Consider the following 20,491-nt stretch of genomic DNA (forward strand, 5'->3'; position numbering starts at 1 on the left):
CTTCATTCAGCATCTGTCTAGGGAACAGCTCAACTATAAAACAGCAGAGCCATTGATCTCAGGTGATTTGCTGTAAATACCACGGAAAAAGTTTTAACTAAGGATACCATTCTTCACTTTAAAATATTCCATATCAGTATGTGGCTGTATTACCAGCTCCTTAAGTGTTTTATTTAAAGGAGTTTCTCGAATAAGCATATCAAGTCAAGAAGTCCAAATCTATCAGGCATATCCACACACGTCTCAGTGCTATGGCAATTTCTAGTTGGTTGCAGAAAAAAAAAACCCTTAGCATTTCTTCCTTTCTTTCTTTCTCTCTCTCTCTCTTTCTTTCTTTCTTTCTTTCTTTCTTTCTTTCTTTCAGGATTTATTTATTTATTATATATAAGTACACCATAGCTGTCTTCAGACACACCAGAAGAGGGCATCAGACCCCATTACAGATGGTTGTGAACCACCATGTGGTTGCTGGGAATTGAACTCAGGACCTCTGAAGAGCAGCCAGTGTTCTTAACTGTTGTGCCATCTCTCCAGCCCTGGCATTTATTTCTTTTATTGAGAAAGCACTGTCTTATCAAGCTTAAGAGAAGTAAAACCTAAAGCTACTTTCATACCATGTGGCCTCTGGTTCCATGCCATGTGGCCTCTGGTTCCATACCATGTGGCCTCTGGTTCCATGCCATGTGGCCTCTGGTTCCATGCCATGTGGTCCCCAGGTGCCAGAGTAGTACCTGGATGCTGTGCATCCTCTGCTTTTAGGAACTAATTTCTAATAATCAAGCAGCACTCAAGAAGAGTAGATTCCTTAAACCCAGAGCAATGTTTGTTTACAGATGACACACACCCATATGGAATTAAGTCTTCCACTATCACATAAAATCTCGCTTTTCCAACAATCGGCACACGTATTTTTCTATCAATTGAGAGTCTCTAGAAGACAGTAGTCCATCTAAGTTAGCAACTCCTGCTTCTTTGTCTCAGATCCAAGGAGGGTTGAGATGACAAAGTTCAGAGCCTGTAGAACATGGCCACTTCTTAGTTCCTTAAGGGCTGCTTTCTCCCAGCTTTTCCCTTCTTCATTATTCCCTGCATCTGACAGCCTCAGAAGCTGTCTTATGCAAGAGGAGATGGAGAAAAAGGTAAGGGACAAGGAAAGAGATGCTCCGTTCACCCTCTGGTATTCATTTTCTGAAAGGGGGATCCCGATGGACAATGGGCACAGTGATGGAGTGACTTCAGATTATCTGGGTGTCCTATTCAGATCTGCCTTCCTTTCTCTCTCCTCTGTGAATAAGGAGTGGTATCCCTCCAGGTCCACATGAGCAATACAAACCTGTATTGTGCTTACTAGAAAGCCAGTTGTGCTTTCAAATCTTGGGACAGGCAGCCATACTGGTGAAGTTCCACTTACATAAGCTATGGATGCTGCAGACACCAGAGTTAAAACCCAAAGCAACTGCTCAGTGAACGAAGACACAATGTGGGTCTGTTTTGCTATTGGAAAAAGAAAAGTGTGTTTCTTACAAAGCTGACTTTAAAAGCTGCTAGGTCCCGCCACCTCAAAGCAAAAGTCCGTCTGTGTCTCTCTTCAAAGACTGTGGGATGAATTCTGAATAAAGAGGTACGTAAGGTGACACCCAGACTATAGGACACTGCAGATGATTACAGTTGGCTCTGAAGAGCTGGCTTCTCTCAGCCTTTGCAGTTTCTGCTCTTGCCCTGCTCTTCTAGCTGTGTCAACATGGGCAAAATTGAGAGTCCAAGTAATGAGGAAGATAATTCAAGCCAAAAAGTATGACTGAGAAAGAAGCCATCTGGCTGCTTTACTCTACAGTATTAATGCCGGTTTGTAATTGCCGAGTTCTTTGTTGTTGTTGTTTTTCTCCCCAAGGCCTCAGATAAAAACTGGTGACATAATGAGATTCAAATCATGTCCAGAGATAACTTCATACTTATACATGTTCTCAGTGTGTCCTTCCGAATAGACTATGATCAAGCTGGATAAACCTGATCACAATTCACCATCACATGTTGAGACTTGAGAAGTGCCATGGTGATATCAGCCAGGACGAGTTCACAAAATGTCCACAGACTCCTCCACAAATAGACTCCATGAATGGGAGCCACCCCTGAAAAATGCTCCTTGATAACCAAAGTAGCATCTTTTTCTTACATACAGAAAGGTCAAAGATTGTAATCAACTTCTTCATTGCTTAGATCTCAAATCTCAGAAGGAAATTGCTACAGTCATAAATAAGACCTCCTTTGAGTCAGCAGAGATGGCTGGCTGTCCGCCTACCATACCATACACCTTACCATATGGTGCAGTGCGTCAGAACGTTGCAAGCCAAATATTTCCCTGCTGCCATTTTTCTTGTTTCCTCAGTTTTGACAAGGTCCATAAATAAAATAGGACCTTCCTGCCTTCCGGAGGGCTGCGGGGTGGCAGGGGTCAGGGTGGGGACAGAAACTTCTCCCTATGGTCTCATTTCCTTTGGCACAGGAGATGCTGAGCCAAGTTATTTGTTTGTTGAGTTATAGCCCCTACACTAAAAGCAATCCTGCTACCATTACTGACAGGATGCATTTAGTGAATGAATGTTTATTATGAGTTGGCATGCCTCCCCCCTTAGGAAGATGAATATGTCAATACCATCATATGGATTCTTCAGGAATGGGAGCCTCCGTAATGGAATTCTGTCCCTATTTGCAGGATCATGTAGACCCTTTCTGGCAATCCCCTCTGAGAGCATACAAGCTCCCGAGGAGAAGAAATGGCGGGCCTGTGACTCACTGTTTGCTCTTGGCTTAAAGGCATGCTCTAAGATTCTTGGGACATTGCATTTGTTTTACCCAGTGTGATGTTTTGCTTTTGTCACTGCTATTTGTCAACTTGACATAAGATGGAGTCATCTGGAAAGAGAGAGCCTGAGTTTCAGAACTGCCTCCATCAGTTTGGGCTATGAGCAAGTCTGTGAGGGCATTTTCATGTTTGAGAACTGATGTAAGTGTTGTCATCCCCGGGTAGATGGTCCTTGGTTATGTAAGAAAACATCTTGAGTAGCCATGGAGAGCAAGCCCATAAGTAGTGTTCCTCCATAGTCTCTGCTTCCCTTCCTTTCTAACTGTAAACTGAAAATTGAACACTGAAATAAATCTCTCCTCCCCAAGTTACTTTTGGTCATGATGTTGATTACTGCAACAGAAGGCAATCCAGGACAACGGTCCTTCATACTGATCAAGAGCTCACCACAGAGCTTGCCGGTTCTGTGGGAACTAGGCGACACTAATGGGAACTAGGAGACATGTGTGTTCTGTGGTTATTTGTCTCTTTAAGAAGACTAGATGTCACCTGACACCTCAAGGAGTCATTTTTGGCTATGCTCATCATGGTACTGTAAGCCCTGAGTTGAATCAATAAATAACATTGTTTAGTTTTCGGAAAGCCCCTTGCTATATATTTTTAAGCTCAGTTTCTTTTAAATGTGTCACTACGTGTTGTAGTGTGATAAGTGACTTGTCTAGGTTACGGAGAGGCTCCGTAACTGGATTAATTAACATGGAGGGCATTAGTGGAGAAGACCTTTGGAGAAGAGGAACACAAGCTGAGTGCCAGCATCCCTTCAGATGTGCCCAGATGTGAGTGAGTAGCCTCAGGTACCTGCCTCTACAGCTGATAGCTAACTCCCACTGTCATATATGGAGTCCAGTCGTGAGCCACCGGACCTTCAAATCATGAACTAAAGTAAGCCCTTCCTCCTTAGATGCTTCCATCAGGTATCTGTCCCACAGCAGGCAGGAAAGTAAGTAAAGTGCAGTGAGAGAGATGACAAAAAAAATTGCATTGTCTTAGTTATATTCATGGCATTGTGCACACCATAAGCAGGAAGTCCAGCGACTATGAGAATCCACCTTACTTCTTAAGAGAACTGGCATAAGTGTATATGCACTTAAGTTGCCTGCAGGTTGCCTGAGAGCACATTTGTCACGCATTCCTCCAATATATAGTGAGCACTGAGCACACTTTGCTCTGGGTAAGACATGAGAATCAAATGACAAATAAGGCACTGCTCTTTCAGAACTTCTGGTTGACCTGAGTGGAGAGTTGTGTAAACCTACACGTTAAGCAGACTAGTGCACAGTTGGCATGTTTGTCTAGCATGCAGCAGACAAACAGAGGGCTGCCATTTCTATTGAAGGGCAGAGAATCCTGGTAATAAGCATGAACCCCTCAGGGATGAAGGCATCAAAGGAGCCTGCAAAGGGAAGGCGCAAAGGACAGGGGGTGAGGCTCCTGTCACATAGCACACAGCTCAGAGCTGTGAGGTCAGAGGTAAGGAGATGGGGAGCAAGTGGGCTGGGTCAGAGGGGAGAGGACCCCATGTGCTACAGAGGGAGCATGGATATTATGGGATTCACTTGAGGGACTTAAGAAAAAAAAAGTAGAAGGAAGTAGAAGGCAATAGGGAGATTAGGGACAGTCTACAAGGTCAACTGGCAGAAAGAGCAGCAGGTAAAGCAGTGGAGACAGAAGAGCAACAATGAGAACCAGGAAGAAGGACATCTGTGGTACGGATGTGGAGAAGTGGACCCAGGCATTGCTAGAGGAAGAGAAATGAACAGAATTCACATCAATTAGGTGAGAAATCAGGCAAACTGGGTGACCTCCAAGGTTTTAGTATAGCCAGTTAGGAAGATGGCAAAGCGTCCTGCTCTCACATAAAGGGCAGAGTTTGGAGATGATAAAATAAATAAATAAATAAATTGCACTGGGGACCTATAGAGTTCTGAGTGCCTAAGAATCCTACCAGTGGAGTTGCCCACTGGGCTAGCCAAGTGTTGGTGGGAGGGGCTACAGCTGAGAATCAGGTCAAGAGAAGACACTGAAGAGGGGATAGAGGAATCCCATGGGAACCAGTCCTACATTTTAAGTAAAGCACATTTTAGACTGAGAAGCTGGAGCCAGCCAAGGAGAAGTTTCCCACTATTTTTCTTCTAAGTAATGAGATATGGAAAGCAGTGCCTAACAGGGAGAGGAAGTCTTCCTCCTACCAGTAAACTGCATTGTCTTAGTTATATTCACGGCATTTTGCACACCATAAGCAGGCAGTCCAGCAACTATGAGAATCCACCTCACTTCTTAAGACAACTGGCTTCGACTCCATGCATATGCGCTTAAGTTGCCTGCAGGTTGCTAAGCTCTTCAAAGATCAGTCTCACTCACTCCTTCCCCACTGCCTTCTTCCTTCACTTGCCTCCTTCTGCAGTATCAAGAGGAAATATTAAAGCAAAGATACTAAATGATTTAGCAAGGATGACGTCACAAGTCAGTAGCAGGGCAGATTCGCCATGTTGCCTCTCTTACTCCTCCAAGACTTAAAAAGAACCATCTAGCTATAACTCTGCACTAACTGGTATTTCCTCTCCATTCTGGGCCTTGATCCTTCATTCGATACTCCATGGCAGTCACTGTGTGGGCCCTAAGGATGAAAGATGAAACACATCATCCTTGTTCTTGAATTGGTGGGAGGCTGGACTCTCAGCCAGTTAAGAGACACTCTTAGTGCCATGAGTGAAATCTATAGGCGCCACCAATGACAGAGAAGGATGCCAAACTTTACCCCAAAGGCCAGAAAGGATGCTTGGGACAAACAGGGTTTGTGCCAAAGCCTAATTCTATCTTAGAGTGTAAATGTCATGAAGGCTAAAACATTTGGATTAGTAAAAAAAAAAAAAAGATGAGGTTAATATTCACAAAACATATCAACTTAGATCTATATCCACAAGTATTGGAGAGCTAGCAGGAGGGAAGACAGCCATCTAACAGAGGGAAGCACGAGGTAATGGTACCAAGCATCCTGGAATGCTAGTATTATCACACCTGGAAATGCGACATTGCAGGGAATGAAGCTACAGAGACTGATGCCAGCCCTCATCAATTTGTCACTGGTTTTATTTCCTTCCTCTCTTTGATTTTTTTTTTTTTTTTTACTTAAAGGCAACTCCATTTCAGTTCAGTTCACATTGCTTTTCACAAACAAAATGCTGAGAAGGCTGCAGGTTGCCTCAGTGTGCAAACTGATGGGGGGATGGAGACATGGAGCCTCTTACACTCAGATGCCACCTCCCCTCTCTCATGCAGTACCATTACTGGACCCACACCAGTGGGACCCACACCATGGCACCTTCATGAGAGGAGCTTATGATATAGACTTACACCAGCATATAATCACTTACATTCCATTGCTATTCTGATTCTCCCAGAACTTGGAGTCTATATATAGTCTGCAGCTAAGGCAATAGTGTCTGGACTGGATCTCACAAACAAGATGGGGTGGATGCTGGGACAGTAACCCTGATCTTTCTGAGGTCAAACCCCATGGTCCCTGACTTGGTCTGTTTTGGTTTGCTATTAAAAAAAAAAAATGACAGCTGGCCATGGTGGACGTGCTGCATACCTGAAGTCCCAACTTTTGGAGGCCAAGATTCGAGGAATATGGGTTTAAGGCCAGAGTCTCAGAGACTCAGTCTTGGTGGGGGGAGCAAACTCAGGAGAAAGTATCTCCATTCTGGAGGCAAGGAGTGTAAACTGAAGAGCTCTACACGGTGAGGGTCTTCTAGCTGCCTCACAGCATGGTAGAATCATCATAGAGCAAAAGGGAGGGGATACACAAGCTCTGGTCTCTCTATGTAAAACCACTAATCCCAGCATGGGCGAGCATCTTCATGACCACATCTAACCCTAATTTCCCCTGAGAGGCTCCATCTTCAAAGATCATCACCCTAAATTTAGGGACTATGTCCCCAGCACAGGAATGTGGGGGACTACACTTGAAGTACCTCAATGTCCCCTCACTTAGCTGCCTCCATTCTACCTGATCATTTGAGGAAGATCAGAGCAGACACTTGGACTATGTTCATACCCCGTTGCTGAAGGCAATACCTACAAGACTCACTGAACATGGAGATGTAAAGTGGAGCATACTTAGAGCTGCCATTCCTATGTGCTAGTGTCTTTGGTACAGGAAGGTACTCTGCAGGCTAGAGAGAATTGGAAACACCAAGCCAGCCACAAACCCTTTGAACCACAATGGTGTCCTGCCTGCAAGTTAGGTTAAGGCAATGGTAGCACAAAGTTTGTGAGAATAACCAGCCAATATTTGATTTCCCTGAAGGCCCACTCTACACAAAGGAACCCACGCCTCGCCCTGCTTAGGTAACCAAGACCGTGAGAGTAGATATCCCTGGGATCCAGGATAAAACCAAATACTACTGTTGATAAAATGACCCCTAATGACATCCTTCTATACTCAGAGATCAGTGCTTTGCTCAGCCAACCTTGGTGGAGCTTGGAGAGACCTTGGAACACTCAGGCAGCCCTAACTGGGTCTCTCAAATCCTTTCCCTCAGGGTTCAAGGAACCCCAGGGGAAGAGAAGGCAGAAAGAGTGTAAGAGCCAAAGGGGATGGAGGACACCAAGAAAACAAGGTCCTCCAAAGCAACATGATCAAGGTTCGTGTGAACCCACAGAGACTGAACAGCATGCACAGGGCCTGCATAGGTCTGAGCAGGTCCTTTGCATATGCTTTACGGCTTCAGTTTAGTGTTTTCATGAGATCCCTGAGTGTAGGGACAAGCCAGTCTCTGTTTCTTGTGCCTTCTCATGAGCTCTTTTCCTTCTGTTTGTTTTGTCCAATTCCAATGTGTCACTTTTTGTTTTATCTTATATTTTATTTCATTATTATCCCTTAGCAGCCTTTTTGTTTTCTAATGAGAAACTGAAAGGGAGATGAATTGAGTCAGAGCACCCACAGGGAAGCGATCACATCCCACATCACAGCTCTGACTAATTACTTTTTCCTTTCCACCTAGCTGGACTAACTTGTCTGGCCTCAGTGAGAGGAGACAGGATGTGCCTAGTCCTTCTGCAACTGAATGTCCCAAGGCTGGGTGGTACTTAAGGGGGCTTCCCCTTCTCTCAGGAGGAGAGGATAGGATGATGAGGGGATGGGGTTATAAGGGTGGGACTGAGAGGAGAGGAGGGAGGGACTGTGATCGGGATGTAAAATAGATAATAATAAGTTATGTGGGGGGTAGGGTCTGTGAGTTATGAGATTATGACGGTGGAGATTTCATAAATAGAATCCATTACATTACAAAAAGAAACTTCGGAGAGAGTTATTCATTCCCATCATTTGAGGGTGTCACAAAGGGGACAACAGTCCGATGGCCTCTTGCCAGACATTGGCCCTACCCTGTCTGTTTTGTACCCTCTAAGTTCTAGGACTACAAAGAATAACTTCCTGTTGTTTATAAGCCATTTACATATGAAATTCCTCAAAGACTGAGCAAAAGTCTGACAAAGCAGTATATAAATTCACTAAAGAAACGTAGGCTTTGGAGGTGTTGTTAAGGAAAGCTAGCCAGTTGGTGATGCTGCCCAACAAAAGCTTTGTCAAGGCAGAAACCAGACTTTGCATTGGAATCCCTTGGTTTGTGGACTTAATTTTATAATAAAAAGCAACTAGCTGGAAGAGTTTGAAGTTGAAAAAGCTTAAACATGTGTCTATCAACCTAGGCAGTATACTTTCCTCCTGATTTCAGAAAGCTAGAACCATTTTAAAGCCCTAATAAGATTTCAGTACATACAATTGCAAGGATAGGAAGAAGTCAGCTTTCTGTCCTGTGTCTCTTAATTAAATTACTAAGAGCCCATAAAGAACTCAAGTTTATCCAAAAGGCTAAAGTAAAATACTGGAGGATGATTTTCTATGAAAGTATATGCTTGGATGGTCTCAGTTCTGGTTTTTAGCTACTACATCCTAAAGGGAAAGACACACCTGGCCTAACCCTTCGGATTGCTATTGTAATGGTGACTGGTTGTACCAGTCACGGGCCTGTCTAACTTTTCCTTTCCTGTTCTAGGGATGTGTCCATTCTGTCCTGAGGACAATGATTGTTTTAAGTGATGTGTCCCTGGAGCCATGGAGGTGATGAGGGTGCAGGCTGAAGCAGCCTATGTGAAGTGAGTCTTCCTTGGAGGACTTGGCAGGCTCTGGGTGCACCAAGCACAATTTATACATTCGACCTTCTCGCACCTCACACCTGCCTCAGAGAGGCTCCATCAGTCTGATTTTACAAAGCCAGACAAAAAGAAGAGGTGAAGGAAACTGGCCAGGGACCCATAGAGCCCCAGCTCAGCTGTAGCTCCTCTCTCATGCTGTGCCCTCTCCCCACAAGATTATGGTTCTGAATTTACCATCAATCAGATTTAGATGGAGAAAACCCTACACAGCAAAATTTTAGGTAAGGCGAGAAAGGGAGAAGATGAAAAAGGAAGCTACCCTGCTGGGGCCACACTCCATAGATGTGGTGGACATTGGGTCTGGATTCTAACACCCACAGAGATGAACCTCACCTGAGTTTTGGAAGGGGTGGAGGATGGAATGTAGAAAGGAAGAAGAAAGTGGTCAGAGCTGGGATGTGGGATGTGATTGCTTCCTGTGGGTGCTCTGATTCAATTCAGACTGAGTTCATGTTGCTCTGGACTGGATTCTGTTTGGGAATGTCGAGGTTCTCCTGAGATTTGGTTGCTCCTCCACATTCAGACATCGGAAATTAAGAGAATCGGTGAAATGAGACTATTTTCCTTTCCCTATAGAAGAAAGGACAGAAGGGGACCAGGAGACCACCCAAAGGACAAGGATATCGTTCCATTGTTTCTACCTTTAAAACACACACACAAAATATGGAGGTGGATATTCTTCACCAACCCACAAAATGCTAAGTAAACAAAGGATAATGAAATCTCATCCTGCTGGGAGTGGGATGTGTGTTACATATATTTATATTATATATAATTTACATTATATAAAACAAATATATATATATATATATATTATATTGGAATTCATTAAACATTATAATTTTTAGTTTTATCATTTTGTATTTTTAAAATCTTCTCCATTACTACTTCTTTATTATTATTAATCTTTACCTTTTAGTTTTTTACACTCTATATTTTATTCTCCCATCTACCCCCTGACTATTCCACATCCCATACTTCTTCCCCACCCCGTCTCCACGTGGCTAACCCCACCCCCCACCCCACCTGATCTCTAAACTCCCTGGGGCCTTCAGTCTCTTGAGGGTTAGGTGCCTCTTCTCTGAATGAACACAGACCTGGAAGTCCTCTACTTATGTGTGTTGGGGGCTGGTGTATGCTGTCTGTTTGGTGGTCCAGTGTTTGAGAGATCTCAGGGGTCCAGATTAATTGAGACTGCTAATCTGCCTACAGTATCGCCCTTCTCCTCAGCTTTTTTCAGCCTTTCCTAATTCAACAACAGGGATCAGCTGCTTCTGTCCATTGGTTGGGTGCAAATATCTACATCTGACTCTTTCAGCTGCTTGTTGGATCTTTCAGAGGGCAGTCATGATAGGTCCCTTTTTGTGATTGCTTCATATCCTCATTAATAGTGTCAGGCCTTGGGGCCTCCCCTTGAGCTGGATTCTACTTTGGGCCTGTAGCTGGACCTTCTTTTCCTCAGGCTCCTCTCCATTTCTATCCCTGCAGTTCTTTCAGACAGGAACAATTATGGGTCAGAGATGTGACTGGGATGGCAACCCCTTCACTCACTTGATGCCCTGTCTTCTTACTGGAGGTTGGCTCTATAAGTTCCCTCTCCCTACTATAGGGCATTTCATCTAGGGTCCCTCCCTTTGATTCCTAAGAGTCTCTCACCTCCTAGGTCTCTGGTGCATTCTGGAGGGTCTGCCAACCTCCTACCTCCCAAGGTTGCCTGTTTCCATTCTTTCTGCTGGCCCTCATGGCTTCAGTCCTTTTCCCTCACCCAATTCCAGATCAGGTTCCCCTCTCTCCTCAACTCCCCCCTTCCCCTCCCATCCATTTTTCCCTCCCAGGTCCCTCCCTCCCTCCCCACTTATGATTGCTTTCTTCTCCCTCCCAAGTGGGACTGAGGCATCCTCACTTGGACATTTCAGCTCATTGACATTTTTAAGTTCTGTGGACTGTTTTATCTTGGGTATTCTGTATTTTTTTTTTTTTTTTTTTTTTTTTGCTAATATCCACTTATTAGTGAGTACATACCATGCATGTCCTTTTGGGTCTGAGTTACCTCACTCAGGATGATATTTTCTAGTTCTATCCATTTGCCTGCAGAATTCAGGATGTCCTCATTCTTAATAGCTGAATAGTATTCCATTGTGTAAATGAACCACAGTTTCTGTATCCACTCTTCTGTCATGGGTCATCTAGATTGTTTCCAGCCTCTGGCTATCACAAATAAGGCCGGCTATGAACATAGTGGAACATGTCCCCCTGTGGCATGCTGGGGCATCTTTTGGGTATATTCCCAAGAGTGGTATAGCTGGGAGATATTCAGGTAGATCTATTTCCAATTTTCTGAGGAACCTCCAGATTGATTTCCAGAGTGGTTGTACCAGTTTGCAATCCCACTAGCAATGGAGGAGTGTTCTTCTTTCTCCACATCCTCTCCAACATATGTTGTCACCTGAGGTTTTGATCTTAGCCATTCTGATTGGTGTATGGTGGAATCTCAGGATCATTTTGATTTGCATTTCTTTGACCACTAAGGACTTTGAACACTTCTTTAGGTGCTTCTCAGCCATTTGAGAGTCCTCTGTTGTGAATTCTCGGTTTAGTTCTATACCCCATTTTTTGATTGGTTTATTTGGTTTTTTTGGTGATGAACTTTTTGAGTTCTTTATATCCTTTCAACTTTAATTGTGGTAGCTCTAGCTGCACAGAAGTTTTAGTTTATATGTAACCAAATCAGTAGCTCGCTGATGAGTGTTTGGGGGGTTGTAGCTTTGTGGGGCAAATATTACTTAACATTGAAGGAACATACTTACACACGTGCTATGGGAGGGCTTTTGGGTAGAGCAACTTAATAGTAATTCTTTCTTGGACTAAAGACTAGCTCTATAAAACACGCTAATCTCTCTTCATTTGAAGAATTGAGTGGAAAAAACCCTGCATGCCGAATATGAATTCATAATTGCTCCTATGATTCCTGGAGACCAAGGAGTAACTAATGACACTTCTGCTTCTGAAGTCACCGGGACATCTGCAACAAGGATGCTAAGTGGAAAGAGTAGGGATTAGTGGCTTTCAATATTTGTCAAGCCACCTAGGTCCACTTTTGAACTGATAATATTTGATAGCAGAGAGGTTTCCAGAGTGGCTTTAGGTCTGTTTCTGTTTATCAGCTTTACATCTCCAATGTGACCAGTTTTCACAGCTCTTACAACATGGCACACATTGTTACAGAGGTACACCTTACTGAATGAACCCTACAGCAAAGGCTCCCATTGAAGAGAATCTGTTTTATGCTCCAAGTAGCCAATGACCCTGTCACTGCAGCTCTCACCTTCCACGCCTTTCACCATTTAAAATATTCTGTGGTTTCCCTTGTCCTAACCTAGTCCCTGAAGGTCATGCGCACTCAAGCTGCTTCTCTTGGATCCTTCTAGCAACACTAATTTCAGTTCTTCCTTCTTAAGTCTCAAATTTCTGTCATGTGAGTTAATTTTAGCACCTAATCATAGAAGCTCATCGCTAACACCCATAAGAAAAAATTATAACAAAAGCGAAACCCTTCAGATCTGGATGCCAAGAGAAATGTTGTCATCTGGTATTCTGTCTCTACCTAAATACATTTGTTTCTTTCCCATCTGTTTGGAAACTTATTTAAGCAAATTAACATTTCTCTCAAAATTAATCTGGCTTGCATATCAAATGGCAAATATTTCTATTTGAAGAAACCTACTCGTCCTTGCCATTTACCTTCCCTCACACCTCTGCTGAGACCATTGTTATGCCCAGTGTACAGATAAAGAATCATATATTTATTTGCAGGTTTTAAAAAAAGTATTCAAAAAACCCAAGCAAACAAAAAATGAGGCTCAGAAGGCAGAGTTAACTTGCTTAAAGCCAGTTAGCTCCACTGTAATGTGCCTGGAATTTCATTCCTCAGAGGCAGTGCAGGTGTATCTAGCTACACACCCCTACTCTTCCCAAAACATCCCACTTAACTCATAAAGGTCAAAACAATATTGCCATTTGGCTCTGACCCCAGGATTAGGGTCATCGGTGGTCTTTCTTACTGGATGATATATCTCAGGATAATTTGAGAGCCCCAGTACTCCTTGGGCATGGGAAATACTCAATAGGCCATCTGTGGACACAGCTTATTTGCCTCTAAAAGTCTTCTTTACATTTAAGGTCAGGAAGACACAGAGAATGTTCTCGACTCCCTCCAATCAGCAAGCAAGATAGTATAGGAAATAGTTCCCTACCTAACCACTCAGAAGGGAGACTTATAGTGCTTAGAGTCTTCAGAAAATGTGTAAAAACTTCAAAGCCAGCCTGAGCTGCCTCAAGAATTTTAAGCCAGCCTGGGCTATGAGAGCCTGGGTTTCTAAAAAGGTTGAAAGAGGAGCCCATCATCAGACGCTGACATCCCATGAAATACAACTGGCAGCACAAGACCAAAAAGTCAGCACCTGGGAAGGGATCGCCCCTCCATCAGTCTAAGCTAATCCAGTTGGAATCCTGTCCCAAGCAGAAGATCGGGGGAAATGTAGAGAGCTGGTCCCTACTATTCCTATTCCTGTTAAACATTGCTAGCTCCTATATATAAGGAAAATTATAACAAAAATTAAAATACTTCAGATCTAGGTGGCATAGCAATTTTTGTCGTTTGAGGCAAGCCTGTAGAAGACGTGGTTTTGTATCCAGGAGGGATGGAAAAGGATACAAAAGGATACAAAAAGATGCAAAAGGATACAAAAGGATACAAAAGGATAACCCTTGCTTGCTGCTGTGTACGTTTGGGAGCATCCTTTGAGAGGATTCCTTCTGTGAAATCTTAGGGCCAGAAAGACTGGCTTTAGGAAGGTATTCTGTGGGTTTAGGATGGGGGTAGGTGGGTGGGTGGGGTCAGTTATGAGAAAAGATGAGTGTGGAGAGGGGAAGGAGAGAATGGAGGGGGAAAAAACAAAAGACAAAAGCTTACAATGTATGGAAAATTTGCCTTTAAATTTCTGCCTAAAGCCTGAATAGTAAAATGTACATCAGTGTGAATTCTCCTTTTATGAGAAATTTATAAAACTCATGAGAGAGTTCTGTGAGAGGAACAAAAAGAAGGGAGTGGGGAGAGTTGCCTGGAGCTGCGTTGTAGCTGTGAGAGCTGCCATGTCAGAGTTTAGTGACAATGGCAATAAGATGAGCAACAGAGACAGCTCACCTTTGAAGTGTGGAGAAGAGCCCTGGTAATGACTTCGAAAGAGAGCATTAGAAATTCTACAGGGAAAGTAATGAAGGGGCAGGGCAACACTTAGGGGATCATTGGCTGCACACATCTCATTAAAAGGCAGGGACAGTAACCACATGGTCCTCTGCTGACAAGAGAGTTCTGCCCCCACCCCACAAAAATAACCAAACCAAACAACAAACAGAACGTGTCTGGGAATCCAAAGAAACATATCCCATCAAGAAAAATCAGTTAGAGATGATGAGTCCACTTGGCCCACTGTTACGGTTTTGCTAATGGCTCACGTGTTTGAACAGTTGATGTAGAGCTGCTGGTGCTGTATAAGGCTGTAGAGCTTTGGGGAGCATGGGCTAGCTCTTTAGTGGGTTTCCATGGCTAGGTCTTGACGGTGAACATCTATGTACCATTCTAACTGGATCTCTCTGCTTCCTAAGCCAATATAATGTGTGTGACCCCAGTCCTGAGCTCCTGCCCACATGCACTGACCCATTTCCATCGCTACGAGTACCCTTCTTGGTGGACCCATACTCTCAGAAAGCGTGGGCCAGAATAAATTCATCTTCCCTTAAGTCAGGTATTTGATCCCAGGAATGTAAAGGAATTGGCACACATGGAGTTGAGCTTTCCTGCAAGAGTGTTATGAGGTTGGGTCAAAGCTACGGAGGCTCCACTGCTGTCTAGAGTCAGAGCCTTTGACCTACTAGGAGGTCCCGGCCAAGAAACCACATCTCTATAGCCCCCGATCTGCTCTTTTATCCAATGGTTGTGTCATTAGCACCAATGTCATAGGTTCATGTGAGGAATAGTTAAGACTGTGGGCATTGGGTAGTCAGCACAGTGTCCCCTGACCCATGGGTCAGCACTTGACAGCTACACTATTACTGGGCAGCTTTGCCTGGTGGGGTGAGGTCAGAACTAAAGAAAAGGCCATGGGAGTGGTATAATTGTCCTCTGCCAACTAGGGGGTGGGGCTGGGGAGGAAGTAGGTGGAGACTTTATGGGGAAAGTAGCCAGAACTGCAGTTTTGGGAGATGAGGGAGGGGCCCGTGGTAGGCTGGTGAGCCTGGGGTTCCATGTAGACTGACTGATTTGTTGATCCTTGCACATACGCAAGACTGAAAGGCCTCTACACACATACTGAGTTAGCTTCCATCAAGTTACTGTGGACACAATGCAAGATGGGGTAAATTAAGGGAAGAAAGGTTTGCTTGGGCCAGAATTTTAGAAGACCTTGGTGAACTGTGCAATATGAGAGGTGTTCTTAGGAGTGGAGTTTGCAACGGGGACTTGCTCCTGTAGTAGCAGGCCAGGAAGCAGAGAGTGTCCAGAGCCAAAAACCATGTTAATAATTCCCCTTCTCCTAGGGACCTAATTCTGCCTCCTAGGCCTCTTAAGTATTCCACAGCCTTGTAAAATATTTCTACCCATTAAAGATCACGTGTCCAGAACATACTCCTGTGGGAGACAGTTCATATTCAAACCATAGAGTTTCACTCCTAGCCCCCCCCATAGACCCTTGGTCATTTCATAACACAAAATGCAGTCAATATAACATCAAGAGACCCACTTGGGTCCACTTCACTCCATGCCTGCAGCTTTCCTCAGTGGAAACAGCTCATGTTCCTGGAATCTCCTACATCCTAGGATCCTCAATGAAAACGGGGCTTCATTCTCAAAGGTTCATTTGGATCCCACTCGGATCCCATCCCTGACACTGCTCTGCATCCCTAGGCTGTGGTCTGGACCTTTGGTATGGCCTCTGTGTAACTCCTCTATCCCAGATGGCAGCAAGACCAGTACCGTACGGGTAATGCTCATGTTCTTTGGGGTTCTTTACTTTTGAGTCTTTTAATTTTTTTTAACACTTTATTTGTCTCTAACCAATGCCTTGGATTGGTGAGCTGGATTTTCTCATTCTGGGTAAGGTGATCTGTCTTGTGTGTAAATGATTCCTAAAGGTCTCATTCTTTACCTTCAGAGCTTAATCAGAGACCGCCATACACGTGTCTTCACATTGAAATTTCTTATTTTCTCCCTGTTCAATAGATTTATTACCTCTTGTTTCCCATTTTCCACACTCTTTCAAAGTTCTGTATAACTGAATGCAACCACTGAGGTAAAATACTTCCTTGTCAGGACTAGTCTTTGACTTTAATCGATGCCTTGGAGCAGGCTGTGGTGGGCTTGCTTGTTTTTCTGCATTGTAGGTGATCTGAATGTGAAAGATACCTTAAGAACTTATTCTCTACCTTCAAAGTACACAGTCCTCATCTCTCCTTGGCACCCTCCTGCCTTTCTTCTTATTGTATTTTAAAAACTTTCCTAGTTGTCATGTGTTTTTTTTTTTCCTACTTGTTCCCAGTTAGCCTGAACGTATCTGCCAAGACCCAGCAATCACCTTTGGTTCTCCTTATAATTTCTTTATTTTGTTTGTTATCTGTTATGTTTGTTTATGTGAAGCAGGGTCTTACTATGTAGCACAGTCTGGAGCCCTGGTCCAGTTCCCAGGGATCTTCCTGATCTCTGTTCAGAGGACAGCATTCCAGGCCTGCAGCACCCGGGGTCTCCCTGATCCCCTTAGATATCAGCATTCCAGGCCTGCAGCACCCAGAGTCTCCCTGATCACCCTGCAGATATCAGCATTCCAGGCCTGCAGCACCCAGGATCCCCATGATCACCCTGCAGATATCAGCATTCCAGGCTTGCAGCACTCAGGGTCTCCCTGATCTCCATTCAGAGGACAGCATTCCAGGCCTGCAGCACCCGGGGTTTCTCTGATCACGCTTAGATATCAGCATTCCAGGCCTGCAGCACCCAGGGTCTCCCTGATCACCCTGCAGATACCAGCATTCCAGGCCTGCAGCACCCAGGCTCTCCCTGATCACCCTGCAGATACCAGCATTCCAGGCCTGCAGCACCCAGGGTCTCCCTGATCACCCTGCAGATATCAGCATTCCAGGCCTGCAGCACCCAGGGTCTCCCTGATCACCCTGCAGATACAAGCATTCCAGGCCTGCACACTACGCCTGGCACTTCTTCACCCTTTATTGTCAGTCTGAAAGTTGAGACTTTCAGGATCTATCCTGAGACATCTCCGCTTGGAGTGTGGGCAGTCATAGCTAGTGGAACTGATCTTTACATTCCTGTATGTATGAGTTCTTGAAAGATAGATTGTGCATTGGGCCAATAGGGATGGGCCCCTCTAAGTCACCCTGGGCCAAAGGACATTAGCCTCACTATAGCAATTCTGAACAAATCCAGGGAGCCATCATCAAGAAAGACCAAAGTGGTGGTGGTGTTGTTTCTATTTTCCCTTCCTGTTTACTAGGGCATGCCCTACTCTCTCCCTTGATAGGAGGTCAAATGGAATTTTTGGTACAATAAGATGTGTGCCTGATCTCATTGACACCCTACTTGGTCTAACAATAGAACCACCTATCGGCCTCCTTCACCAGACCTTCTCCTCGGGCACTTTGTTCTATCTCCTGTCTCTACAAAGCTCAGTCCTGAAAATGGTTTCAAAACTGGCTGCATTGAGCTTCCTTTGTATTTCCCGTCACTTGTTTCATCAGACAAGCCAATATGTAGTCAGTGCATGTGTATGCGTGCATGCATGCACACACACACACACATTTGTTTTTGTTTTTGTTTTTGTTTTTGTTTTTGTTTGAGACAGGGTTTCTGTGTGTAGCCCTGGCTGTCCTGGAACTCTGTAGACCAGGCTGGCCTTGAACTCAGAGATTGGCCCGCCTCTGCCTCTGTGCTGGGATTAAAGGCATGCACAGCCTAAATGCTCAACTGTCAATATATTTTTGACACAATTACAAGTAATGATAACCATCACATACTCAAAGCCCCGAAAGCAGGACACTTTCTTCAGAAGCTTCTCAGGAGAGAGTAGGAGTAAGTAAGAAATGATTCCTTTTCAGACTTCCTGAGAGTCCCAAGAAATAATTTTCTGTCTCTGGAAGGACAGTTAAAAGGGGACTTGTTTCTGCAGCCCCTAGAAGGAACACAGGTTATTGTTTTCTTCTGCATGGTGCTGGGCGGTTACTGTTGACAGCACAGTAACAAAATGATGAAAACTTCCCTGAAATCATGTGACAAAGTTGGTCTGACTTTTTGAAGGCTATGCAAATACCGCTTTAAGCAATTGATCTAGTCTGGCCTCGAGGCCCAACCATAACAACACAAGGAACAGATTACTGAGAAAGATGAAACCTAAAGAACAGACTCTGCGAGAATCCTGAGGAGTGACCAGTGTTAACACAACCTCCTTTACTGACTGACATGGAAGCAAGTGTTGGAAGCTTCGAGTTTGCTTCTTTCTATAAAGACTGGTAGCACAGTGTTATCTTCCTATTTTATGCCAGGCATGGAATAGGTGAATACAGTTTCCATCAGCGCTCCCAACTGTCCTTAAGGTGAAAGGTGGGGCTAGACTCAAGGCAAAGCATTGTTCTCATGTTCAGGTTCAACCCAAGGCAAAATCCAAGCAACAGCAATCCAGGCAGTGAAGCATGGAGCACAGAGACCTCCTGGAAATGGCTCACTGCTGCAGGTATTTGAGAGAACAGATGCTTTGAATCACATGTTTTCCAGACCCTGTGCACAGAGTGATTTTATCGGAGCACTTACTAAAATTCTATTACTGTCTAGGACACACCTACAGAACAGTGAGAAGAAAAATTGCTACATCTGTTCATTTGGATTCTTCCAAGGTCAAGATGCTAACCATTCCCACTGTTTTACTCCAGTCAAAACTTCCCTCCACAGACTGCTCTCTTAGCCCAAATCCCCAGATTGAATGGGCAAAGTCCTAATCATGCCCTTCCAATATTACCCTAGTAACAGGCCTGCTCACCTCTGTGCACAGTTGTCAAAGTGCAAAGCATTCTCCACAGCCCTGGGCCTAGCAAGCTCCTGTGGTCTTGGGGCCACTTGTCTTCAGTACTAGACATTGTCTAGATGCTTCTTTCCCACTGAGGAGTGGCCAGGAACCTTGAGCTAGATTGACTACTCCCGCTAGTTCCACAGAAGTTGATTGGCTTAAGCCACTCAGAGTGGCATCGTTCCCTTTACAATGGTTGTTGATACACAAAGATGAGACAATAAGTACAGTGCATGATTTGGGTATTGGCAATTAATTCAAATATGAATTAGCATGACCTGAACTCATACCGATCATAGGGGAACTCAATTTCTTTACCAAATAATCAGTGAACAAGTGTTATCTCTACTGATGCTAAGAAAATTCATGTCGCTTCAGGAGCTACTAGCAGTGTCTTGCTGACTTAGGGAGGTATAGAATTATGACAGGAGTCAAAGCAGTCCTAAAGGTAGCCTACACCACGGATCAAGTCAACCCTGAAGCCTGCCCACTCTAGACTTTCTAGTTTCAACAGCTGCAAACTTCCTTATTGTTTTGACCATGCTGAATTGAGTTCCTGTGGTTTGCAACACAGATGCTTGACTGGCACATCTTTCTTCTGCCTCCCTCTTGTCCTGAAATAAAGTTTTAGATCCTGTAATAAAGATCCAAAACAACAGTGGTTCTTCCAGGGCTAATATGTCAGTTTCATGATGTTAGGATCTGGGTTTTTTTCTAGTGTGTCCTAACACCTAACTGAGCATGTGTTGGCATCTATACAGTTGAGGCAGTTGGGAACTAAGGCTTTGTTCTCAGCTGAAATAAAGGCAGGAAAAAAGATGACATTCCACTTTCTCTTTTAAAAGGCACCATTCAGAAGTCACCTATAGTCTTGTTTAGTTGTCCTGTGTATTGGTGTTTGGCCACATTTAGCCAATTAGAGAGGTTATTATTTGAATAAGCACTCCAGCACCAATCAGAGTCATACATACATACAGAGACATACAAGAGATGTCACCCATGGACCAACACCAGGAAAACCCCCTAAAAGGCTTCAATGCCAGGTATGGTTTATATTCTCATTTTATTCTCTAAAACCACAAAGGTGGGGTGGGCAAGCAAGTGAGATTTTATAGCCGAGTGAGCGGAAGTGGCAGTGACCAGGTTGTTAAGGGCGACAGCCCATCGTTCGGGCTGTCTCTAGGTCATTCTGTTTCAGGTAACAAGTGAAGTCATCCTTGGCAGGCAGGAAGTACAAACAGTGCTGTAGGTAAACCACGAAATCAAAAAGTCAGTATCTAACAAT

General features: G+C 44.2%; 1 protein-coding gene across 1 annotated transcript in view; it reads right to left on the minus strand.

The window, feature by feature from the left end:
• The window catches only part of Rtn1 (reticulon 1), a 209,333-nt gene that overhangs the window by 128,238 nt on the left and 60,604 nt on the right, over positions 1 to 20,491 (minus strand). The window lies entirely within an intron of this gene.

This window comes from Mastomys coucha, unplaced genomic scaffold (genome assembly GCF_008632895.1).
Source record: "Mastomys coucha isolate ucsf_1 unplaced genomic scaffold, UCSF_Mcou_1 pScaffold6, whole genome shotgun sequence".
In the NCBI taxonomy this organism is placed as follows: domain Eukaryota; kingdom Metazoa; phylum Chordata; class Mammalia; order Rodentia; family Muridae; genus Mastomys; species Mastomys coucha.